The sequence below is a fragment of the Miniopterus natalensis genome, chromosome 8, assembly GCF_054644295.1.
Source record: "Miniopterus natalensis isolate mMinNat1 chromosome 8, mMinNat1.hap1, whole genome shotgun sequence".
NCBI classification, from domain to species: Eukaryota; Metazoa; Chordata; class Mammalia; order Chiroptera; family Miniopteridae; genus Miniopterus; species Miniopterus natalensis.
The window spans coordinates 27,241,506-27,268,180 of NC_142088.1; the positions used below are offsets into that span (position 1 = coordinate 27,241,506).

General features: G+C 34.6%; 1 long non-coding RNA gene across 1 annotated transcript; it reads left to right on the top strand.

The window, feature by feature from the left end:
• The first annotated feature begins 1,706 nt into the window (after positions 1-1,706).
• Positions 1,707-26,515, top strand: LOC107524091 (uncharacterized). The gene is made up of 3 exons (XR_001601927.2): positions 1,707-1,781; positions 22,975-23,067; positions 26,366-26,515. It is a non-coding gene; the product is annotated as an uncharacterized LOC107524091 (long non-coding RNA).
• The last annotated feature ends 160 nt before the right edge of the window (positions 26,516-26,675 follow it).

The following is a 26,675-nucleotide window of genomic DNA, read 5'->3' on the forward strand; positions in this document are numbered from 1 at the left end:
CTACATGTAGTGGACTTCTATTTTCAAACCCCCTTGTCCTGGTAACTACCTGTTTTCCCTCCAAAAGATCACATATTCCTTCATCTCACTTGTTTCCACTGGCATTTAACCCACACAGGCCCAATCCACATGTTCAATAGGTTGCTCAGGCTACTATGGGGGGTTTAACTATGGCCACCAAAGCCAGTTGGAACTATGAAACAAAACGAGTCTGGTTCCAAGTTGTGGGGAAAGAATCTCACTATTTTTGGTTGGTTTTGAACCTGGTCACTTCTAGCAGCCCTCTTAAAATCTATCAGAGAATGAAATTACATAGAGGAAATGTAGTGGAAAAATTGAGAGAAACTGGATTCTGTGATAGGGTTTGAGCTCTGCGTTGATCCAAGACCTGAAGTTTTGGACAAATGAATTCCATGATCTGAAATGTTTATTTCTTCTTAGATCACTTTGAGTTGGTTTTCTGTTATTTTGAAAGCAGCATATTTTAAGGGATATACTAGATATAAAAACACTGGAATAACTTATGAGGGAAAAAGTCTGTATTAAGAGAGATTCATGAATCATCTTTGTTTGAAGAACAAGGATTTGGGGCTTAAGCAGTTACCTTTCTTGTAGGTAACTTTTAGTTGGGTCTTGCTTTTCCTAATTCACTTTGTTTGTCTTTTAATGGGTATCTTTAGACTGCTTTTATTAAAGTAGTTATTGATATAGTTAGATTAATATCAACCATATTTGTAACTGTATATCAGGCAAAGTGAACTGAGTTAGATAAGACTTTAGCAGATGGACTTTTTTTTATCTGTCTGGGAGTTAGGTCATGTTTATTGATTGCTGTGACTATTGTGAGAGACAATTTCTTACAGTGTCTTTGTTTCTCACTGTATATTTTCCGTGAGTTTTTCTAGACATTCCCTAAGTACAGTCTGAGACTGGCAGTCCTTTTAGCTGCCATCCTTTGTTATTACACAGGAGCCTGTTTGACGCAGTGGTAAGGTGTAGTGGAGGGGAAGTGTTTTGTGATTAGGTATCAGTCTTTAGTTAATCCTGAGTTAAGTATTTCTCTTCCTCCATGTGGAAGGCTAGAGGTGGCTGGAGTTGGGTATTTCTCTTCTCCAAGGTTGATTAATCTTTAGTAAAACCCCAGTAGTTGAGGGTCTGGTTTCCTTGAGGGCAGGTCTTATTAAGGAAAACCGAGAACTCTCAGTGTATTTTAAAGTAGTTACTTTTTCTCTCTTCTGGCCTGAAGCACAAAAAGATTTTTCTTTAATCTTTACAGTGAGAACAATGGGCCTCCGGAAGGAAAATCTCATAAGAATGGGGTGGAAGGGGGGTGGGCACTAATCCTGGGCCTCCTCTAAGTTTTTCACTTTCAAGCTAGTCTGCCCTGAGCCTACAACAATTCATTAATTATAGGTAAAGTCTTCCTGCTGATATTGGCTCCAGCTGTGATATTGGTTCTAACTGCAGGCTACTGCTCCTGGGCTTTTGCTCTTGGTAAACTGTGATTCTCTGTGTCTGTTTTGTCTTTCTAGATTTGGGGCAATAGTTTGCCCACTGACCTTAAATTCTCGGACAGGTTTAAGAAGAGTTGTTGATTTTTAGTTTTTTAAAAATCTTTCTTTTCTTGTTGTGAGGATGTGGGTGACTTAATTCAACCACTTGTGTTTCCAACAATGATTTTTTTTTCTAATTATTTTCAGAAACTATGAAGGAGTCTTGGTCATAAAAATCTTTATGGTAGAAGCTTATGAAGGAATCTCTGATTTGCATGAGACTTAAAGGTAAGCTTAAATTTAGATTCACCAAACATTATTACGTTCTGGGAAGGTTGGGAGATGTTTTCACATATGTATGGTCTAAGTTTTGTGGTACAGATATGATGCTGCATAGCACTTAAAAGGTTGAATTCCAGAGCCAGATTTACTGGGTTTGAATCCCAGCAATAACAGTTAGTACTGGGTTGGCCCTTGGTGAGTTACTTAGCCTTTCTCTATCTCAGTTTCTTTTCCTGTGAAAATAGGAACAACAGTGCTTGTTCTGAGAATTACATTAAATGACAGTATTATCATTATTATAATTACACAGTGCCTCAATTTTTGTTTTGCTTTTGCAATCCAATAATCTATTTTTTGTTAGTTCAAAAACTTTATAAAGGTTTTTGAATGTTTTGTCACTGAAAGCAGCCGAATATTTTCCTTCTACTGATAATTTAAATAACAACTAATATGCTCTATTCCCCTTGAAGATTAAAAATAATATGCAGTGAGTTAAATTTTAGTCCACTAAATAGGAACGTTATTGATTTTTGTAAAAGGATAGCCAGGAAATTTTCAGATATTGCTGAAGAAAGTTTTGATACGTGTAATGATGTGGTCATTGTACATCTGTTATTCAATAGAGTATTTATGACTGCAAGCAGACCACAAATTTTTAAAAAGCTGATAAAGTGACCTGCCAGGGACTATTCAAGGTTGTCAGTCAGGATAAGTGCTATGTTGATAAGCAGATAAACCATTGGACATCAAACCAAAGGAGGTGAATATTTAAGCCACCCAATCTGAGACTAGTTGCTCTCTGGAACACATGCAAACTAGTGAATTTTAGATAATTTAGATAATTGTGGTACTCTTAAGTATTGAAATATAATTAAAGTACTGGAAAAATCCACTGATTAATCAGATAATGGAAAACACATTTCTCCATCTCTCTCGCTCTTTGACACTCTCTCTCGCTCTCCAATGAGGACAACAACGACAACAACAGTACCTTTGAGTATCCTTTTAAGTGTATTTCCACCTCCTTCCTTCTTTGGTAATAGCTCAATTTTGAAACAAACAATGGTTTCTTTATTTATCATCAACATTTCCACTTTAGTCTCTTGTTGCATTTTTTATTACTGAATTAATCAGTTCCATACTATATAACATGAGGGTTAATAAAGAAAATTTTATAACAAAGCTTTATATATGATAAAATAGTTTCCCTTATTATTCAGGGTTCTCCAGAGAAACAAAACCAAAGTTTATATCTATCTATCCATCATCTATCTATATCTATCTATCTATCTATCTATCTATCTATCTATCTATCTATCATCTATCTATCATCTATCTATATCTATCTATCTATCATCTATCTATCTATCTATCTATCTATCTATCTATCTATCTATCTATCTATCTATCTATCTATCTATATCTATCTATCTATCTATATCTATCTTCATCATCATCATCATCTATCTATCATCTATCATCATCTATCTATCATTTATCTATATCTATCTATCTATCATCTATCTATCTATCTATCTATCTATCTATCTATCTATCTATCTATCTATCTATCTATCATCTATCTATCTATCATCTATCTATCATCTATCATCTATCATCTATCTATCATCTATCTACCTATCTATCATCTCTCATCTATCTATCTCTCTATCTATGACAGAGAGACACAAACAGGGAGACAGAGATATTGAGAGAATGAGACATAGAGAGATGGAGGGAGGAAAGGAGGGAGAGAAAGAGAGGGAAAAGAAAAGAGAAGAGAAAAAGAAAGAGAGAGACTGGGATTATTATGAGGTGTTGGCTCATGTTTTGAGCCTGGTATGTTCAGAATCTTCAGGGTAGACTAGTAAACTGGAGACTCAAGGAAGACTTGCAGCTTGAGTCCAGAGAATTCCCTCCTTTTAGGGGGAAGTCTTTCTTCTTAAGACCTTCAACTTACTGGATGAGGCCCACCCATATTTAGGGGGGTAATTTTCTCTTTTCAAAATCTACTGATTCAAATGTTAATTCCATTTAAAAAATCTAGAATACTGTTTGACCAAATGTCTGTGTATTGTGACCTAGCCAAGTTGACGCATAAAATTATCTCAAAAATCAGGTAGAAAATATAATGGTTAAAATGAGAAATGAGAATTGATTGATCTTTCAGAGATACTCATCCAAACACTGCACACTGATAGGAAGTATGAAAGAACAGTTCAGAGATCCTCGGATACATGTGAGACATACCCTTGGTAATAGAATCTTACCTGTCAAGTATCACTGTAAAAATATCCCTCAACTCCAGATAAATTAACTTAATGTGAAATTTAACATTATATAGCAAATATGAAGAAATAAAGTTTATTGAACAAGAATTAATTAAGCATCAAGAAGTAACAACAATAAGGTGAAAAATAGATTTGTTTTCACCAAATTTAAGGATTTTGGTTTAACTAAAACACTATGGACAGATATAATGCATAACCAAACAATAAAAGAAAACACTTTCACTGTGTTAAACCAATAGTGAGTTGATATTTAGAATATAGAAAGAACTTCTTTACAGCTGCATAGTATTCCATGGTGTAAATGCCCCACAGCTTTTTTATCCACTCATCTACTGAGTAGGCTGTTTCCAGATCTGAGCTATTGTAAATTGCGCTGCTATGAACATAGTAGGCGCATATATTCTTTCTGATTGGTGTTTCGGGATTCTTAGGATATATTCCTAGAAGTGGGATCACTGGGTCAAAAGGCAGCTCCATTTTTAATTTTTTGAGGAACCACCATACTGTTTTCCATAGTGGCTGCACCAGTCTGCATTCCCACCAGCAGTGTACCAGGGTTCTCCTCTATTACCCTTTGGGACAGTATGGATGGACCTGGGGAATATTATGCTGAGCAAAATAAGCCAGGCAGAGAAAGACAAATATCACATGATCTCATTTATATGTGGAATCTAAAGAACATAATAAACTGGTGAATAAAATAGATTCAGTGACATAGAGGCATGGATCAGACCTATAAATCTCAGAGGGAAGGAGGGGTGTGTGTGGGTGGGGAGAGATTAACCAAAGAATTTATACACCTATATGCACAATCCAAGGACACGGACAATAGTGTGGTAAAGGCCTAGGCCTGGGAGTGGGTGTGGGGTGGTGGGGGACAATAGGAAAAAAGGAGACATCTGTAATATTTTCAACAATAAAGATAAATAAAAAAAAAGAACATAGAAGAAACACTTGAAATCAAATAAAGGAGAAAAAATCAAATAGAGAAAAAAATTGATTAAAGATACAAACAGGCAATTCACAGAGAGGAAATGGCTAGCAAGTATATAAATAAATATTTAAACTCATAAGTAAAGAAATTAAAATGTTTAAAAAGGTGATACCTGTTCATAGCCATTGATTGGGTTAGCAAAAAGTAAATAGTTGGATAGTTTCAACTGGTATTAAGAATTTTGGAAAACTGGACTGCTCAGGCACTGTTTGTGGGAGTTCATGCTGCTTTGGCTATTTTAATGGCAACACTTTAGTACATTGTCAGCTTATTTATATTTATACTCTGTCTACATGCATTTTATACCTGGCTGTGTACAACACAAACAGGGCCATAAAAAGCCAGATATAATGAAGTGGGGATTTGAAAGTGGTCTTTAATTCCCTAAGTAGGGATTGTATAACTAAAATTTAGTAGATGTATGCTATGGATCCCTAAAATAAATTAGAAGTAGCAAACTAGGTGTAAAGTCAGCAGTACTAATAACTTTTAAGAACACATGCTTAATGAAAAAGTAAGAAACAGAATGTGTTGTTAAAATAAGATGATTTACATACATTTAACTTATTCTCACAAAACATCTGGGCATATTTTTTTACTGGACATATAAAATACAAGGATATACATTCAATACAGTAAAGTATTTGCATTTGGGAGACTGAATTGAGAACAGAATAAAAAAAGGGATTTTTAAAATATTAATAAATGTAGAACAAGATAGATGCCTTACACAGAACAATGGTTAGTGCTTGCCAGATAGTATAATTGTTTTTTTCTCTATATATGAGAATAATAACAATAGGATAATAAGAAATATTAAAGATACATAGATGGTGAGTAAGTAGGACAAAATATGCTCCTCACCGTATATCATTAGATAACTGCAAATTAAAACAGCAAGATACCATTACGCAGCTATTAGCACATCTAAAATCCACAGAACTGGCAATAACAATTGCTAGTGAGGATGTGAGCAGCAGGAATTGGGAGTGCAAAAATGCTGCAAAATAATTACAGAGATATTAAAGCACAGCATAGGGAATGTAGTCAATAATATTGCAATAACTAAGTATGGTGCCAGGTGGGTACTTGAAGTATTAGGGGAACCCTTTGTAAATTATGTGATTGACCACTGTGCTCTACACCTGAAACTAATATAAAATACTATTGAATGTGAACTGTAATTGAAAAAATAAACAGACTGACAGCTGTCAGAGGGGAGGGTGACTGGATGAAAGAAGGTGAAGGGATTCTCCAAAAAACGAATATACGTAACACATAGACACAGGCACCAGTGTGGTGACGGCCAGAGGGGGCTGGGGCGAGGTGGAGGTGGGCAAAGGGTGGGGGGAATGGGGACGGAAAGAGACTTGGCTTGGGGCGATGAGCGCAGGAGGCAGGTGCAGATGAGGATTTATTGAGTTGTACACTTGACACCTGTAAGATTTTGCAAACCAATGTCACCCCAATAAATTCAATTAAAAATAAATAAAATGATAAATTAGTAAATAATAATAATAATAATAAACACAAGAAAGACTTTAGAAGACAGTTTGATAGCTTACTGAAAACTCCAGCAATCTATCTCCTAGGAGTTTACTCATCTTATTTGAAATTTTATGCTCACATAAAAATCTGTCCATGAATGTTTTTACGATTTTGTCCAAAAGGGCCAAATACTGAAAGCAATCAAAATTTCCTTTCATTGGTGAATGAATGAACAAACTGTGGTACATTTACACAATAGAATATTCTTTACTGCTGACCCTCGAAGGACTACCACATTTTTAATTAAGAGGAATCCTGCTATCCTAGACATGAAGAGGCCTGAAATAACTATATTCTTCATAGACAAAATTTCATTGCTTATACACAACCAGGCTTGGATGCCAGCTTCTGTGGGGACAGTACAATCTTAACAGAAGTGTAAGAGGCATTAGTGCGACAGGTTCTCCCCTCTACTTACATTCGAGCAGATATAAATGGAAGAGTCTAGCCTCCTGGACTATTACCTCATTTTTCTTCAAGCTGAGGCTTTGATGCTTTTGCATGCTGCTTAATCTGACCATTTTAAAGATACCTTCAGTTACATTTTAAAGTGAAGTTTTTCTTATGATAAAGATGAATACAGCATATTGTTAGATATAAATGGAAAGACTTTTTTCATCACCTTTCATGATAACATACTTTTTAAATATGGGTATAAGTTATTTTGCATGTACAAATGATTGAGTTCCCAAATCTTAAAACAATAATAAAACAATATTTTGAGATCACTCAATCACTAAAGTGATCTACTCACCATTAATTATTTATCCAAATATAAAGGTGATAAAATACAATATTCAAACTGATAAAATTAAAAACATTGTTTTTGAAAAAAAAGGAGACATCTGTAATGCTTTCAACAGAAAAGATAAATTTAAAAAAATAAATAGAAATTCAGTTAAACCATTAAAAAAATAAAATCAGTCTAGTCATGATGATTTAAAAAACTAGACGTGTTTAGCTTCATCTACATGTTGATGTTTTCATTATCAATATAAATTTCTTTTGTTTAAAAACATAATATATACCTTGTATGTTAGAAAAATAAGAAATTCTCATTTGCTATTAGTGGAATATATAAAATGATCTTTCAGTGTACACTTCAGGCTCTGTAATCATGTTTTAAGGAAATTCCATATTCAGAATCTATTTTACTTGAAGATAAAATAAAAATATGGATTTTTAAATTGTCAAGGTACTTATGTTTACTTCATGCTATTAAATATTTTTAATTATTGTTAACAATATACTTTAAAATCTTCAAAACATATTTGCATTGATAAAAAGGTAGAACTAAGTAGGTTGAATTATATAGTTTTGTATCACTTAGGGATGTTTGCTTTTTGGAAGACATTTTTTTAGCCTGTTTTAGATTACTACACCCATGGAAGAAACACCCCTGAGATGGAAGGTACTTCTTTTATAAAGGCATTTAACTGCCTTCCACGAGTGTTCCAAAGGCCCCCAGGGTGCCTGCTACCTCCCACTCTCCAGCTTCTATTGGTGATCTCATAAGAATAGTCAGTGGAATAGTGAAGAGTCAAATCCTTACAAACTAATGGAGCACAGAGCAAAACTCTGATGCATCCTGGAGGCAGAATGATATACATCTGTTCTTGCCGAGTGAAAGTAAACTGCTTGCAGTATTCTATGTATATAGGAATGACAAAAAAATCATTTGCTGGGATAGCAGCTACATTTCAGGTACTATAGGCTGTATTGCTTTGCTGCACTACAAATTATAAGAGATTATTTTCAACACCCTTTAAGAAAATACCTGACTCTGAACCCTGGCCATGAAACAAGAATTTAGGACACTAGAGTATTCACCAACTCCCATCCATAGGTTGACTAAAACCTTCTGGGGCAATATTTTCCAGTCTGTCTCACCTGACTCAGGGTGCTCCTACAGCAAAAGAAAGCCTTTAGGCAGAAGATGTGGTTGTAATGAAAAGCCATCAGTGTGTACAGGGAAAATGAAGGTGCAGGCGTATGAATAGGACACTGACAGCGTCTGCTAAAAATGTTAAAATAAAAATTTTACTTGATATCTCTACCCCCTCCAGCTACAGCCCCATTTGTCTCCTTTTAAAAGGAAAATCCCTTCTAATAACTCTTTCATATTTTTGTTTCTAATTTATTTCATCATATTCTTTCTTCAAATTAACCCAGTAGTTTTCTCAGGACCACCACCTCGCTGAAACCATTCTTACCTGCGTGCTGCAGCTTACTCAAGGGTGCCCAGCACTCAGACATCAAAATCAGGCTTATGCTCCACTCACCAAACCATGGCCCCTGTTGTGGGCCTTTGCCCACCCAGCAGAAGTGGCATTTTTTTTCTAACTTGTACAAACTCATAGTATAAGCTAGCTGTGACTTGTTTATTGGTGTCACCAATGATTGTTTATCTTGCTAACTTCAGCGCCTGATCTGGAGAAATCACCTCCGTGTATGAGCAGCAGGCCTCAGAGGCTGATGGCTTTCCCTAATCACTTCTAGTTCAACACACTCTCCTGCTTGTTTCTCACCTTTGTGGCTGTTGTTCACTTTTTGTCACACAAAACAGATTTCTTCTTGCCTCTCAGAGCACTGAATCTTTACACTCAGATTTTTGGAACTTTTCTCATTTTCTATCATCAAACCCTTCTATGGTGATCTCATACTTGATGGCTTCCAAATTTATATATAGCACTGACTGCTACTTTGAACTCTAGATTCAGCTTGACTTTACAGTTAATTGTCTAATAGGCATCTTGAACAACATAGTCTGATTAGAAATTGTGTTCTCATCTCCAAACTTTAACAACTGCAGGTTTGGTTTTGTTTTTCATTTCAGTAAATGACTATTCCATCATTTCTGTTCTCAAGCAAAACATCTTAGAGTCATCTTTAAATTCTCTCTTTCTTCACAAACCTCCATAGCCAATCCACGCAATTGCTATAAATTTTACCTTCAAAAATCTATCCTACATCCTAAGGTTGTAGATGGTTCTGAAAGCTATGAAAATGAATGGAATCACTAAGGGAATGCATGTAGATAGAAGAAAAATAGAATGTTCATCTTGAGACTTTACTGTGTGCCAGCACTTTCCCATACATTCGTCTCTCTTAATTGCCCAGTGTGCATGTTGCTAGTTACCTGCGTCGGGAATGTTGTCTCGTGCCGTGGACAGAATCGCAGGTGCCTGTTTCTCTGTAGATATTGCTGCCCCTCTCCCACGCATGCCGAATATGCACTCTGCACTCTGGTGCTCTTGATTTATAAGTTATGCAGTATTCCCATTAAAGTGAAAATAATTCCCTCTCACCTCACTTGCTTAGCATTAGACCCAAAGAAGTGTTTCCTTGAGCCTTTCACTTCACAGAGTTTTTAGTGAAAGAGCCTCTTCTATTTCTGTGTGCAGCTTCTCTGGCTCAGGAATCAGATATATCCATGGGCCTTCGTCTCCAGCGATTCAATAAGGGCCATCATATTACATGTAGACATTCCTACTTTCATCCACCTAGAATGGCTTCTTTCCCAGGAGGTGACCAAGTGTTTTAGTGAAATAGGTCTCTGGTGGAATTCCAGACTTATCTAATGTAATGATTACAGCAGTATTTATTGAAGACCAACTTTTCAACAGGTAGAAATTTGCTCATCTTGGGTGTATACTGAGATTTTCACTCTGATCTAAGCACCTGAATTGCCAACTGTGCTTGAAAAGGGCTCTCTGTCCTAATTCTGAACTTAAACATAGAATTTGCCTTTCCCCAAATTTCTATATGTTTCTATTCACTTCTTAATTTTTCCTGCTGATCACTTGCTATCCTCTTTATGATGTTTGATTTTTTTCCTCAGTTGTTAGGCAAAGTGCATGAATATCCCCTGTATCTAATTGGAAGTTTAGCATTAGTGATTTTCTTTGCTCGTGTGCCCTTTGATATTGACATGCAACTGTAGGGATGATATTAATGATAAATCCCAATTTATTACTATTTTCAGTCATTTTATTCATTTACTATAGTCTGAGGAGCTAAAAGGCACTTTTTAAAAATGACAACTAGTAATTTATCTCCTCTGCAGCCCCTGGAGAGACATATCAATATCAAAGTTCAGGGCTGGCTGAGAGGGACTGGCGCACCACACCACAGGGAAGCCTCTAGGGACACTTAAGCAGCTTGTTCGATTTCTTAGCTCAATGAGAAAATAGTATCTAAAAGAGAGGGAAAACTTGGGATGGGAGAAGTTAGGACTGAATGTAATTTATTAGCTCTAAAATGTGAATAACAAATTTAGACAGCATTATTATAATGTATATAAAGGTAGCTTTTAATGGTATTATACAATCTTAACTCATTTTATTGGTAAAATAAACAACTGTAACCCTTTTGTCTGTGTCACAATGGTGTTATATTTTATTTCCTTGCTAACTTGCTTATCTTTACCTAATTAAATCTAAAATCTAAATAAAATAAGGAAGGATATTGTAAATATCTTGATTCTTAATTTTAATACTAAGCCTATTTTATTATGAATAATTGCTTAGTTATATATTGCTTAAGTACAAAATTAACTGTAATCTTCACAGCCTAACATTTCCCTCCATATTTTAGCCTTATACATGAATCAGATAATTAAGATTATTAGGGATGCATAATGCTTTGTAAGTGCTAGAAGGTAACATTTACATGAATGATTTCCTTTTCTTAGATGTTTCAGATTTTAGACTTAAGTATCTTTAATCTAGTGGAAGAATTGTTGTTAATCTTTATTTTATATTAATATTTATTAAGTAATTAATAATATTTAAGCTATTCAGTATGGTATATGCTCTTCTAATATTTAGAATATTCTGTACAATATATGCTTTATGGAAGAAGCACAGATGTCAAATGAGCCCATAGAAAAGTCACCTAATACAATTTTTAAGTTCTAGAGAACGTTTTTTAAGGAGTGATACCTGCTTCACCTCCCCCCCGCTATTCGTCGGTCTGGTCCATGCTTCAGTGCCTCTGGGTCTCTTATGTTGCATATACGCCTAACCCATGGTCACAGGCAATAGTATAGTGAGAATCTGGGGAGGGGGGGTCAAATAATTTTGATTTCCCCTCTTTTGAATTTAAAAACAATTAAGTTTATTGAGGTGACATTGGTTAATAAAATTATATAAGTTTCAAGTACACAATTCTCTGAGACATCATCTGTATATTGCACCGCGTGCCCACCACCCACAGTCATACCCTCTGTCACGTATGTCTGACCCCTCTGAACTCCCCCTTCCCTCCAGTAACCGCCATAGTGTTGTCTGTGAGTTGTTGTTTTTTTCTTTTTGTTCATTTGTTGGTTTCAGTTTTATATCCCTAATATGAGTGAAATCATGTTTATTAGGTTTTTTGTCTAACTTATTTTGCTTACTGCGATACACTCAGTATCCACCCATGTTATTTACATTATGGCATTAATAACATTTCACCCCTTACTATGGTTTCTTGCACTCACTTAAACCATTTCTCCAATGTTTGCTGAAATTTTGGAGTACTATATTACTGAACATTCACCTGTGTATTGGAGAAATATCTGTAAAAGTACTTTTAAATTTGAAACAGATATGTTATTATTTTACCAAATATATAAAATGTATGTTGTGTTAACAGTTTGATAAAGAAATATTTATGAATGAATTAATAAATAGCTTTCATGTGTACCTAATCCAGTTAAAATTTGGGCTTCTCTAGTCTCTTAAGCTTCTTCTGTTAATAAATAAACCAGCAATAGACTGGAGCATTTTAAGATGAATGTCTTTCCAAATATATACTGGGTAGATAAGCCCGAGAAGTTTGGTGGTTTCTATCACCCATAAAGAATACTGACATGTTAGAATTGTCTATATAAAGGCTTAAGGTTTAATTACTATTAAACCTTAATAGTAATTGTGGCAGGGGTTGGGGAGTGGGTGGGGACAGGTTAATTAAAGAATTTATATGCATATATGCATAACCCATGGACACAGACAATAGTGTGGAGAAGGCCTAGGGGCGGGGGCGGGGGTGGATCCCAGGTGGAGGGGTTCCTCAAGAAGAAAAAAAAAAAAAAATCTCAAATAAACAATCTTACCCTACACCTAAAAGAACTAGAAAAAGAACAACAAACAAAGCCCAGAATAAGTAGAAGAAAGGAAATAATAAAGATTGGAGTGAAAATAAATAACATAGAGACTAAAAATACAATACAAATATCGGTGAAATCAAGAGCTGGTTCTTTGAAAAGATAAACAAGATTGACAAATCTTTAACCAGACTCATCAAGAAAAAAAGAGAAAGGACATAAATAAAAAAAATCTGAAATAAAAGAAAAGTAACAACTGACAACACGGAAATACAATGGATTGTAAGAAAATACTATGAACAACGATATGTCAACAAACTGGACCACCAGGGCGGAATGGATAAATTCTAAGAGCATACAACCTTTTTTTTTTTTTCTCTTTTAAATATCTTTTTATTGATTTTGGAGAGAGGAAGGGAGAGGGAGAGAGAGATAGACACATTAATGATGAGAGAGAGTCATTGATCGGCTGCCTGCTGCATGCCCCCTGCTGGGGATGTGGCCTGACCTGAATCGAACCACAGGCCCCTGGATCACAGGTTGATGCCCAGCCGATGAGACACGTCAGCCGGGCAGGAGCATACAATCTTTAAACTTGAATCAGGAAGAATCAGAAAACCTGAATAGACCAATTACAACCAATGAAATTGAAGCAGTAATAAAAAACTCCCAAAAAACAAAAGCCCTGGACCGAATGGCTTCACAGGTGAATTTTACGAAACATTCAGAAAACTAACACCTATCCTTCTTGTGCTATTCAAAAAAATTCAAGTGGAGGGAAGATTTTCAATCTCTTTTTACAAGACCAGCATTATCCTAATTCCAAAACCAGATAAAGGCACTACAAAGAAAGAAAATAATAGGTCAGTATCCCTGATGAACGTAGATGCTAAAATGCTCAACAAAAGACGATATGCTCTGATCCAGTGAGATTTACTCCAGGAATGCTAGGTTGGTACAATATTCACAAATCAATAAACATGATACATCACATAAACAAAATGAAAAATAAAAATCACATGATCATATCAATAGATGCAGAAAAAGCATTTGACAAAATCTAGCACCAATTTATGATAGAAACTCTCAGCAAAGTGGGAATAGAGGGATCACACCTCAGCATAATAAAGGCCATATATGACAGACCTACAGCCAACATCATACTCAATGAGCAAAGACTAAAACCATTTCCCCTAAGAACAGGAACAAGACAGGGGTGTCCACTTTCACCACTCATTCAACAAAGCACTGGAAGTCCTAACCACAGCGATCAGACAAGAAGAAATAAAAGGAGTCCACATTGGAAAGGAAGAAGTAAAACTGTCCTTTTCTGCAGATGACATGATATTGCATTTGGAAAACCCTAAAGGCTCCACCAAAAACTGCTTGATCTATCAAATGAATTTGGCAAAGTAGCAGTATACAAAATTAATATTCAGAAATCAGTAGCATTTTTACACACCAATATTGAACTAGCACATAGAGAAATTATGGCCCAATTTCTTATACTCAAAATGTTGTAAGATGAACACCAGGTGCTTTATGGGAAGGACTGGCACACGTTCAGTATTTATCACAAGATAGTTTTAAATTGTAAGTGATTTTAGATGCAAGAATATTCTTAGGGAAATTTGCAGGCCTATAAAAAAGATACTGTAGAAAAACACAACTAAACATATGATAAATTGTTACACAGAGTGCTGCTGTGGACTGTGCTAGTGTTTACTGTATGGGGATAGTTTATAGTGAGAAAGCATTAGTCTTTATGTTTGGAAATACACAGAACCATAAAAATATAATGGCTAGTTTAACCTATAAAGGGTTTCCTTATCAGTTAATTTCTGACAGAAGGTGGAAATTGTATCTTATGCAAGATTTATTTTATCGTGCCTTTCGTTTTCAGAGCTCAGGAATGCTTTGAAGATGTTAGAGAACCTGATAAATTTTCACAGCATTATATAGAAGCTGTGTGAATAGAAAAGATATTATAAAAAATACTAACTTGTTTGCACGAGCTTCTCAGTTTTATCAATTATTCACATTCATATTGATAAAGATGGAAATTATAAAATAATTTATGAATTAAGTTAGCAGTCTAATCTCCATGGCAACATACAAAAATGATAAAGTAATTAAATATAACATTTATAGTTTGTTGAATAATTTAGTTGTCTGGTAATTATTAGCATCATTATAAAATGACATAAGCAACTGTGTAGCTCAAATGTGTAATTATGTACAATATATGCCAAGCTGGCACTTACTAAACATATTTTACTGATTTTACAGGTAATTAATAAATAGTGCTGCTGTGGTAAAAACGCTATGTAGTTTACCAGAACTTTGCGTGTGTGTGTGTGTGTGTGTGTGTGTGTTTCATCTCGATGCACTTAGGCTGGTACTGAGCTAAGTGGTACTGCTCATTAACAGATCTAAATGTAATTTAACTACTTCAGTAGAAAAAATATTTTAAGTGGAAGTAAGACTTATTTTCTTGATCCCATTTTTAAGCTCATTTTGATTTCTAGGCAGAACATATTTCATACCTATTATAGCAAAAATATTTTATATTTTAAAATTTTACCAAAATGGATTCCAAACTATTTGTTTTAGGTTTTTGTCAAAATGACAACCATTTAGATACATTTAGAAAATAGCAAGTGGGAATATATATAAAATTTCTTCGTAATCCTATTTCCTGGACAACTAAGAGTCCAGGGAGCTGCGACCAGCATGGGCAGAGCGTCTCAAAGCCTGGGGTTAGTGTGGGACGCGCCAGGATGCCTGCTTTATGGCTACAGTTGAAGAAGAAAGACAGAAATATTAGAAGTAACATGGTTGTGACAAAATGTGGAGTTTAGGTCACACCAATTTACTAATCTGAAAGTGGTTAATTAGAGAATGAGAGTGAAAAACCATCTAAAGTCCATAGGACAGAAACTAGACAATTAACTCAAAACTCACCCTCGTGTTTATGTATACATGCATGGACACACACACACGCACACAGTCAGCACAGACCCGTGAATAGTTTCAGCAAGTTTTACTCTTGGGTGTCTGTGGCGTTACCAGGATGGGAGGGTAAACTGGATGGATGATATTATAGGAACCATTTTGTGTAGAAAAAAATGCTGAGAGCCCTGGGCATAGCTGAGTGATTTCAGGGTCCTAAGTAGACTTATGACCAAGCGTGGGAAATATAGCTTGGAAGGCTGAATAATCTCATCAATTTTCCAGACCAGTAATAGCAATGGTAATGATGACAATAACAACACTAAAAAGGATGACAGTTATTTATAACCCTCCACTGCCACCCATAAAACCACGTCACCTTCCATTCTTCGTTATCTCTGTGGATGGCCACGTCAGGCATCAAATTATTGAATCCATACTCCTAGGAATAATGCCTGGCACCTTGGCACAACCCTTCCCCAGCCTCATCATAGCCCATCCCGATGTCCTACTTATGTTACTTTCCTAAATATCCTTAATCTTAGAAGTCTCTCCATGAGACTTTTCACCTACCATGGGATACAATCCTGGCCTAACTGGAATATATAATAGCCCCACCTCTTGATTAGGTTATCTTACAAAATACTCAGTTCGCTCTGTGCTCCCTGTCCATGGGGGACTATCACCCTTCATTACTTAGCCCTGGGGGGGTGACCTGGAGAACGAAAAGCCTTCGCCAATGTTTGAAATACGCTGATGTAGTTGGCTGTGCCCTCCTGTGCTTCCCTCATTGCTGTGAGAAAAAACATGCTCAGCAGGTTCACTGGTTTAAGGAGGGGGATACAAGCTGGAACAGTTCCCTGTGAAAAATTAAATTGACACTTGAAAATTAAAACCATTTTTAATCTTTAAATTTAAAAAGAGTTGTTTTTCAACGTAGCTGCATTTTGCAAGAGCTTCTGAAAAATTCATGAACTGATCTTAACTTTAGCATATACATTCACATTCACAACTATGTTCAGCTGAGACCTAATCCTGAAGCATCTACTGTTGGTACCATTTAATGTAAATCAGTAAGGATTATATTACAACAGAGCAAAACAAGATAAAATGAAACACAAAAATTGACCTCTAATTCCTAATGCATAAAATGAAGGCTACACTAAAAAACAAACAAACAAACAAAACCACTTCTGTTGGAGGTGATGCTAATAGTGATCAAATCATTGTAGTGAAACATATATTTGGGAAACATCTTCAGGAATAAAATGATCCATCAGAAGTAGTGGCTAGCTAATGTCTGGGCAGGTAATACGGTGTGAGAAAATGATACAAAGTGATAAAAATGATGCAAAAGAGAATAAAACTTTAAATCAATAATGAAACCCCAAGCAGACAGAAGGTATTTACTCAAATGTACATCATGCCATGTGATGCCCATCACCTATGACTTTCTTCACTGAAGTGTGTTTAGAATTATGGTAAATGGGCAAATGATTTATTTTTTACCTGTATTATTTTTTTACCTGTATTATTATACAGGTTCAATGACACCAACAATGTGAGTTTTTACTATCTTCCTAAATTGGATGTCTGCAGAGAGAGCCAGGATCAGAGAGAGATCTGGGCTGCTTGTGATGACTCTATCTTTAAACAAGTTTGTGTGCTGATGTAATCTCTTTAAAGGTTCCAGAAATATTGAACAATTCTTGAAGGGGGCTAGATTCCTCCCTTAAACTTGAATTCCTTACATTTATGCACATATGAGCATAAATGTAAACCTGATTCTATTTTTAATCAATATCTGAGGACATTAGGTAATCTTTACTTTACATAGTGTCAAATTAAATGGCCATGCCCACTGTTTTTTATATTGTTTTCAACCTTTTTCAACTCATGGCACACATGAACTCACCTCAAAAATTCTGCGGCACACCAAAAAAATATATTTTTGCTGATATGACAAAAAAAATAGGTATAATTTCGATCCGTTCATTTCAGATGGCTATTGCATTGGCTGTCGTCATTATTTGACAGTCTAAGGGCAAAAAGGTCAGTGCCCCTGACAAAATATTCAGGTATACATTCAGGTATAAATATGCATGTTTTAAAAATTTTTATGACACACCGGTTGAAAATTGCTAAACTAGGCTATCACTCTCTATAAAAACTTGCTTCCATGTTTTCATACCAAACTTTTTTATTCTTCTATGCTATCTGACTACTCCTGAATTTTTTCTGAATAATTCTAGAAAATCAGCTAGCCATTATTTAGAAGTATAGTCCCTGGAAAATTGTCGCTGTGAGTCCATAAGAACTATATGCAGTAAAAGCCTTATGCTGAAGTGCAAACATGTTTGTGATGCTGTGAGAGCGTGTTGCTCCCGGCCGCCGCCTGGGTAGCCACAGCTCCACTGGAGCAGGCAGGCTGTGCGAAGTCGACTTGGAGACACACTGCACCGTGGAGCTGAAACCAGTAACATAAAATCAGCACTTGACCTTGTTTACAATATTTAAATAAAGGAAGGAAATTAATAAAAATCATTTGAAATGAAAGGAGTTCAATATAGTTCAGTTTTTGAAAGGTAATCTATGTTCTTTGATAATGGAAATGCTATAAACGGTAGTGTTTCTGTATTTTCTTAGCAATCTGTCAGACATCAAGCAAAGTACTAGCTTCAGGTTGTTTCTATATTAGATGGCTCCATTCTTTCTGATGATGCCATGTCTTTGGGAAGCTGGGTTTTCAGCAGTTGTGATGACAAGCAAGTGTGGGATAAAAATCAATATGGAACAGGGAATGAGAGTTTAGATGTCATGTAATGACAAACAGGTGTCATGATGTCAGGACATAAACACTTATTAAGATATTTGGACCAAACTGTTTAACAAATAAAATTGTTAGCTATTTCTTTTGGTTTGAAGGGTACCATCTAAAAATTACTGGTACCCTAAATTGCAGAGATCTGAGAAATTTGGGCAGCCTGTATTGATTCAATATGTACCTTTTAAACTCTATGTGACAAGTGCTGTTCCAAGTCCTCGTATGCAGCGATGCATAAAACAATCATGACTGCTGGCTCCATGGATTTTACTGTCCAGTGCAGGCTTTTGCCAAATTGCTAATCTGTGAAAATATAGTAAAAGTGTGTGAATTATGCTGAATAGAGAGTGAATGCTGTTTACTATTTATATGCCTTTTTATCACCTGCAATTCATTATAACTCCTAGATTTTTAAAAATTGCATTTATCCTATGTCATGATTGTTCCCGGGCAACATGCACGACAGATGGAGCCCCTAGCATCCTCTGGCAACTTTTTTTGTGGCCTTTATCCACCACAACACACCAGCTCCTCAAGTCCCTGGACTATTACTGGCTTCCATGGCCGCACAGAGCTTTTCATTTTACCCTTTCTCCTAGCATTGCATGACCAGCCTTACAGCTCCCAATTTTACTCTTTAAAAAATATTTATTTTCTGACTAAATTGTATTTTAATAGAGTAATTCAAAGGAATGAATTGTGTTATTTCAGTAGAAATATGTGTATGGAAGCACACACACATGTTGAGTGGGAAGTTAGAAGAATATTATGGAAAATTCTTGGGAAAGTCTTACGTTGTATGATACGATCTACTTATCTTATTGGAAAGGGAAATTTTCTATTTCCTTTTCTGTGTGTGAAGCCAGATATTTGATTATCATGCTTTTTAGCACTTATTGTCGGTAATTTCCTTTGCATTCCAATATATCTTAATAATTTTAGTTGCTTTTTATTATTACCTAAAACAAATCCTCCCCTCCAGTCTCCTTACTCTCTCTTTTATGAATGTACACTCCCATAACACTTTGTCCAAGTATTTCTCCAGTCTAGGATTCCCTGAAATGCATGCTCTTCCAAGTCGTATCTTAAATCCTCAAGATCAACATTCCCTGATAAATTTAACCGATAAGAATCACACTGCTTCTTTCTCTCAATTCTTATTGTTCTGATGATCTGTACCACACACACTTTTACATGTGGATTTAGTCTGTAATTCTTTATCCTGTAATTTAACATTTTTGTCTTCTCTGCACTAATAATTAGATTGTAGTATCCTTTCAAAAAATAGCCACCTCTTTTAATTCCTGAAGTAATTTCATCCTTGGATAAGAAATTATTGTAGCTCCCCCCCCTTTTTTCCTAGAGAAATTAAGCCTGAGTAATTATTTATATGCCAACTCTTTCTTGAAAGATGTAATTTGATGCAGTGGTGAAGGAAAAAGGGTTGTGAGACCGAAGAGGGAAACCAGAAAATAAGATAGGACCTTCTAGAGCTAGTGACTGCTTCACCAGAGAACAGAATAGACCACGTATGCAGAGGGTCTTGAAGAAGCTGTTGGAACCACTGCTTTAAATGGCAAGAAATTGATCCAATGGGTCCATCCAATATTCCGTCACTCATTGGCTAAAGTTTACACCAAAGGACACCTCCTCTTTGAACTTTCAGTCTATGTTTCCCAACCCTCTGGGTCACTATTTGTGAAGCCTGTCCCCAATGTCTGGCATTAGGAGAAAACAAAAAGTTACAGAATAGTCACAGGGACATAACTTACATCATAGGAAATATAGTCAATAATATAGTAATAACTTTATATAGTGTCAGATGATTGGGTACTTCAAATAGCAGGGGGGCCACTTTGTAAAGTGTATGATTGTTTAACCACTGTACTATACACCTGAATCAAATACAAAATAATATTGAATGTAAACTACAATTAAAAAAGATTTAATATCAATTATTTTTATTTTTTTGAGAAAGAATCATGCTCAATATTTGAAAGACATTTTAAAATTTCATATTACCTCATGTAAATTAAATAACAAAACAGGGATAGGTTTATTAGTTTATTTTATTCAGCAAATACTTATTACATGTTGAAGTCTACCAAATGTTTGTTTTAGGCGACACTGTTAAGGGGGATGAACTAATAGAAACATTACCTCTTATCATGTAGGCCTGAATCTTAATGGAGAGAGATAAATAGAATAGCTAATTATGTGATTTTCACGTGGTGATAACTATATGGGAATGAAATAAAGCAATTAAGTTGATATCATGTACTGTGTAAGAGTGAATGGAATTTAAAATAGTAAGGTCTGTGCACTCCTCTTTAAAAGATCACATATGTGCAGAGATTCAAAAGAGGCAGATGAGTGAGCAAAGATTGCAAAAAGAGTGAGCAAAGGTTGCAAAAAGAATACAGCATTCAAGGCAGAAGGAAAAGGAGGAGCAGAGTTCCTGAAATGGGAACATTCTTGATGTGCTCAAGAAGCAGAAAGGACATTTGTCAGTCTGATCCATGCTTCCATGTCATTGAATCTATTCTGTTCATCAGTTTATTAAGTTCTTTAGATTCCACATATGAGTGATTATTGTTCATCAGACGTTTATATCCTCAAGACTGACTGTTGCTTCTATTAGTATTTAATCATTGTTAAAATTTCCTGTGGACAAATAAGTTTGGGAAATTCTATCATCGTTGTTTCATATTTAGGAAAGATCTGAGTGAATACTGAATTACCTCATTTTTGGGTGAGATTATTGAAACCCTGGACAGTGACCTGTCTTGCTAAATAATGATGAAAATAGCTATTGTTTGTTGAGAACTTAACATATGCCTGTTACTTAACAAAGAAGTTTATACACATGATTTTATCTAATTCTTACAAGAACCCTACAAAATAGGTAGTATTTTCTTCAGAAATTTAGGTGTGGAAAACTTAGACCTTGGGAGGTAAAAATGATTAAAGTAATACAAAGAAAAGAAAAAAGGCAGAAAGGAGGTCAATGTGGCTAAAGCAAAGTGAGTTAGTGAAAGAGAATATTAAGAGACAAAGTCAGAGAGATAACAGGAACCAGAAAATGTTAGGCCTTTTATGCTATGTGAGGATTTCGATAGAGATGAGCCAAGGAGAGACCATCTGACATACATTTTAACAGGATCTTTGTGAATTCATTAACACTAGTTTAGACTATTGCAATAAGGGTGGCAATGAATCAGTGTAATAGCATATTAGTATGAAACTATTTCTATCTCCCTTTTTTTTTCATGGAGGAGTTGGTACTAGAAAGAGTGAAAAGCTTGGGAAAATGCTTAATGAGAGATCCCTCAACTTGAATCACTGGTCATCCACTCCACAGACATTTTGGAATCTCTGCTTCTGCCATGGAATGTAGGTGGATTCTTAGAAAGTTCCAAACTCTATCTTTTGGCATATGTCTGGTCTTTGGAACACTGATGAATGCTTCGTTTCTATACAATTAAGGCGTGCACATGGTCCCCTACAGTACCAGTTACCCAATTTTGAACAAAGCAAGTAAATCAACTATCTCATGGCTTCTATATTTTCTAAGTGGGAATTAGGCCTTTGTATAAATAGTTTTAACAAAGGTGAAAGAATGCCCTATCTCTGCATGAAAAGATTAAGACTCAAAATGTTATTTTAACATTTGAATGTGTAATTGGTGAAAATGTGTCTAGATAATTTAGCATTAATTTAGCATTCTATAATCATAGGCTTCATTGTGCCTGTTACTCTGAGAACACTTATGCGCAGATAGTGCTCTTCTATTAGTTTGGCTAATCAGCATTAACAGAGGTGAAGTAGACATCACTATCTAAAAGTACATTGAGCGCTAATCATTGACTGAATTTTAGATAGTCTAACAAGTTAAATATAGTTTAGATCTTCAGTTAGGACTAAGGTGACAGTGCTATAGAATTATGATCTCTATATCACTATGAGGAAATAAATGATGTAGAAGACTCAATAGTAACATCGTTATTCCAAAATTTAGTTTATTTATTTATTTTTACTAATTTTTTAAATATAATATCATATTCTTATAATATGGCTCTCATGCTAGAGTTAAGGAAAACCTTGATTAATTGAAGCCTTTGCTATGAGTTTCTGTTAGTCGAAGTTTTACGGTATCTTCTTTCTAAATTTGCCTTTGATGTTAATTAGAAATTTTAATTTTTAATTCTCATGCCTTTGTGACTATAACTATACTCTTTAGATATTGATGTATTTTCAATTTTTAAGGTATATCATTAAAAGATCATAAGCTGCAAAATTTTATTCCTGACATAGAAAAATCTTAATGAAGGAGGAAAACTTTAAATATATTATATTTATTAGTGAATAGTTTGATTATAAGTCATTCTTAAATAAAAACTATTTTAAATTTTATTTTTGTTATACTTTTTATACTTCATTCTCTTTTATGTTTTATTATAATAATTTTAACTTTTAAAAACATGTTCAAATTTTTTTCCTAGATATCATTTTTGGTGTATTCTTAAAAGAACTCATTTGAACTTCAAACATTGAAGTCTGGCTATCAATTGATTAAAGAGAATAGAGATCATGAAGTAAGTAAATTATTCTGTCCCTTTATTCTCTATCATCCATGTACTCCTTAAGATTTAGTTCTTTATAATTACTCTCTGGAAAGCAAATTACTGACACATGGCCTTTGTCTAACTAATGGTCTGTTTTCTACTACAATAAACAACCTATTTGGCCCATTTACTCCGACAGAATTACCTTATTCAGTGACTTTGGCATAACAGTGAATTTCTTGGGTGACTAGATAAGAAACTTTTCTACGTGGAAGCAAAATGCAATGAAATGCCAGATAGTGACTCACAGAAGCTACAGAATTGTCCAGACTCTTAAGTTCAAACATCAGGCCACGCATTTTAGTTCTGATTGGACATTGACTTGCCCTATGACTTTGACCGTGTATTGAACTTCTCTGAGACTCTCATATTAAAGCAAAGGGCACAGAAATTCTATCCATCTGTTTAGTAGGGCTGCTATGAGCATTTCGTGAATTTCTCAGTTTTTGAAATTGATGTATGTTTTTCCTCGTTGATGATTCAACTGATTTTTATGGAAAAAGCCTTTACCGTAAACCATTGTTGTCAGTTACTATTAGGGTTATTAGATGTCAAAAGAACTTGGCTGGTTTTTTTTGGTTTTGTTTTTGTTTCTTTTTCTCTGTTGGGATAGAGAACCAAAAAAATTATCAATGAGTAAAACAAGACAAAATTATAGTGCTCAACTCTGGAAGTTTTGAGCATGTTAGTATGTGGAATTTTTATTTTTATTTTTAAAAAATTGTTTTTAAAAATATATTTTTATTGATTTCAGAGAGAGGAAAGGACAGGGAGAGAGAGAGATAGAAACATCAATGATGAGAGAGAGTCATTGATCGAGCCCACAACCGGGGCATGAGCCCTGACTGGGAATTGAACCCCGATCGCCTGGATCCTAGGTCGACACAACCGCTGAGCCACACCCGGCCGGGCTGTGGGATTTTTAATATGTAATGTGTAAATATGGATTTCACCCCATATTTACAATAGCAGATTTATCAGGTACTTTGAGCCACAGAGAAGTTGTGACTGCCCTTACTAGTTAAGTGGTTGATCATGCTTGAAATAACTAAGAATTTAAGAAACTGAGTTTCATGTAGCACTTACTACATAAAAAAAACAAAATAAAAAAGGTAAACAAAATATAAGCTAGGTAAAAAATAAAGGAAGAAGGGGAAATTTAATTTCTATTGTTCTCCTAATTCATTTTTAGAAGTTGGACCTGTGTAAAGTAGGAGAAGATAGGATTACCTTAAATGCATCTCAATAAAAAGCACTTAGGATCACTTAGAGTCTTAGTCAACTTAATAATGAGTAGAATAGGAATCATAAAATAAAATTTTGCTAATAAAACTTAGATCCAAAGCTCAGAGATTTTGCATTTGTCAAACATATGACTTATGCTTTTAGTACTAAGTTGTTTTTATAAAAATGCTTTTTTTTTACTGCATAACAAAATTTCCCCTGGACAAAGCAAAATATTAATTTACCATACTATTCTTTCTTTCATTGAAGTAAATACAGGAGAAAAATCTAGGTTTTTTTTTTTTTTTTTTTTTTTTTTAATTCTTAAATCAGTAGAGTATATTATATGTATTAAGGAAGAGACAATAAAATATTTAAAAAGAAATATAAAATTTCAACAGAAACTATCTTGTCAATAATACAAAGATCAGGTATAATAGTAATAACCAAGCTAATTATCAAGTTATCCAATACCTACAATTTCAACAAGTTTCTTAAAAGAAAAATGTTATGCCTTTGACACCATTGTGGAAATAGCTTCAGGAAGCAAGTCATTTTAAAAAATGAAAATACAATATTAAGATTTTAATTTCACTATTTTTTTAAAAAAAGTAAATGCTGCCAATTTATATTTTGAAAGAATTAAAAGGAAGCATAATTACTCTTAAACCATCTAGTTAGTAAGAAAAATCCTAAAATCAGGTTTAAATATTAACTTTATTTTTTTTCTATTTTTTAATTTTTTAAATTAAAAAATTCAATTGCAGTCTACATGCAATATTATTTTGTATTAGTTCCAGATATACAGCATAGTGTTTAGACAATCATATACTTTATGAAGTATATTTTAATATTAACTTTAAAGTTATATACACCAAACCAGTACTTTTGCCAAGTAGTCACTCATTTGAACTTTTTCAATGATTCTTTATCCAAGACTGCTTATTTTCTCTTGAAACGAGCCTGAATGTTAGGAAGCCAAATTGCTGGTTAAACATTTTTTTTTAAAAAAATATGAAAATATGAATATACTCAAATAGTCCAAGAATGATTCATTGAAAACTGAGTGCATCTATATAAACAATTCAATACATGAATAGTATTTAAACATTAGTTGTCATGAGAAAGGTTTAGGTCTTAGGAGATCAAGAATAATATAAATTTTCAGTTTTATTTGCTTCACAGATTATTAATTCTCATTTTTAAATTACTAAAGGTTTTGAGCAAAACAACATTTAGCACCACCCCAGGGCGAGTGTTCCAGCTGTATCTGCATTCTAGACAGATTGGGGGTGTGTCAGTGGCGTTTAACGTTCAGCTGTTCACCACAGCCCCACTGCCAAAACGAAGGGTCATCAGATGCACATGGCATCTCTGCAGCTTCCTAATACACCAGGCAATAAGCAATACCATGTTTGTACCCGAGGTTAGAAAACGTGTAAAAATTCTTTTAGTCTCTCAAATCAATTTTATATGACCCATGTTGAGTTTTATCATCAAGATTTTAATTCAAGGACCAAAGGAATTATGTACCTCCATACTAGCATATGAAATTGGTTACGATGCTCCCTTCATTTCTTTTACATAGGAATTAACATTTACTATTTATTCTCCTTTATGTTTTACACATTAGGTTGAATCAATAATTAATAATTAATGATCTACTCTTATTCAGAAAAAAAAAAAAAAGACTGTAGATACCATTAGATTTAACTCACTTCTTTTCCCCCAGAACTTTGTTCTTCCAAGGTAATCAACTTTAATTTTTAGGCTTATATAATATCTTCAGAAGACAAACTTGAAACAGCAACATAATCTAAGCATCTGGGACATTTACTGTAGCATTGAAAACTAGGCAGCATACTGAAGTGTTTGCTGTATTCCTGAAAATGACTCCATGGGTTCATTCCTGAAAATGAACCCAGCAAGTTGTTACCACCTTTGCCATTAATGACAAACTGTTTTCTGCACATAGGTTCAATAAAGGCATTGTCGCACCAAGTTTTAATGTTCTAGTAAAAAGCTTCTATCTTTTGACTTTCAGGCAACACTTTGAAAAAGGTGGAAGTCAACTATCGTATGTAATTTTCTTTTATTGTTTCTATATCTTTCATAATACACGTATTAGAATTTTGCTGGCTAGCATAAGATTGTGCCCATTTGAACTCAGAAAATAATAGAATCAAAATTAATTATTTCTAATATTTCTCATAATTATGTAAGGGGCAGAATGACCTTGAAATGTGGCTCTTTATAAAATGGAAGAAGGCATAGTTTTCTATTAGTAAATTAACATTGAAAAAACATCTCATGGTACTGCAAATGATTATTCCATTGGATATTCATACCATTAT